Here is a 1,431-nt window from a genome sequence, read left to right on the forward strand (position 1 = left end):
CTTAGATAACTGTGAAAGTGAAATAAATACAAAGGACAGACCTAGAGAATATGCTATGACAAATTAGAGGAAGGAGAGAATATTTTCATCTGAGGAGAATGTATCCCTAAAGACATCATGGAGCAATTGTAAGAAAAGAGGTTCTTGAACATATTAAGATGAAGGAGGGAAGAGAATCCATCCTAGGCTCAGGAGATAAAAGCAAAAGGCATAAAGATGGGGTATCAGGTGAGAGTTTTAGAAGGGAAAGAAATCCTTAGAAATTATTAAATTCAGCTTCATTTTTTTAAATGAGGAAATTGAAGTCCAGAGAAGTAAAGGGATAGGAAACAAATAAGGTATATTGTGGAGGTGGGATTTACAACATTTGACAACTGATTAGATATGGGAAGGTGAAGAAAAAGGCAGAGTTGATGATAATTTTGATTTGGTTACCATTAGTATCTGGAAATATGGCTGGACATTCATGAGAAACAGGCGAGTATGGACAAGGGGCAAATAGAGAATAAAGAGATAGGTTCTATTTTTGATATGTTGAATTTAAGATGTGTATGAAACATCAAGTAGAGGTGATCAATAGACAATGTTAATGAGGATGGGATTGGAGCCCAAAAGACAGACTAGTGATAGATAACATTTTGGAGTCATCTCCATAGAGATGTCCTGAACCCAGGGGAGAGTGATGAAATCTCCATGATATAATGTATTGAGAGAAAAGAAAAGAGGATTCAGAACAGGGCTTGGAATGAATTATGATGTTATTTTTTGTTTCTTTCTGAGCATGATCCATGTATTACTTAGGCTAGCAGTAACCAATAAACAGGGTCAATGGACTCTCTCAAAGACCAATGACCCCAAGTGAGAGCTAGCAAGCTCTTTAATAGTAATTAGTAAGGTGACAGAGCAACATCATTGTGTCTTCTTCTGATTGGCTGTCCATGACACAGTCAGAATTGAGATTACAACATTTGGACTGCACCTTTCTGAAACTCTTTTTTTTAAATTTTTTAAAAATGTATTAATTTATTTATTTTTAGTTTTCAACATTCATTTCCCCAAGATTTTGAGTTCCAAATTTTCTCCCCATCTCATCCCTCCGCCAACCCCAAGATGGCATGCATTCTGACTACCCCTTCCATTAATCTGTCCTCCCTTCTATCTCTCTCCCTCTTCTATTATCCCCTTCCCCTTCTATTTTCCTGTAGGGCAGGCTATATTTCTATACCCCATTTCCTGTATATCTTATTTCCCAGTTGCATGTGAAAACAATTTTTTTAACATTTGTTTTTAAAACTTTGGGTTCCAAATTTTCTCCCTGCCTCCCTCTGTACCCACCCTCATTGAGAAGGCAAGCAACTCATACAGGATATACATATGCAGTCATGGAAAACACTTACAAAGTAGTTGTTGTGAAAAACTAAGTATATTTCC

This window comes from Vombatus ursinus, unplaced genomic scaffold, assembly GCF_900497805.2.
Source record: "Vombatus ursinus unplaced genomic scaffold, bare-nosed wombat genome assembly UNPS02014791.1, whole genome shotgun sequence".
NCBI classification, from domain to species: domain Eukaryota; kingdom Metazoa; phylum Chordata; class Mammalia; order Diprotodontia; family Vombatidae; genus Vombatus; species Vombatus ursinus.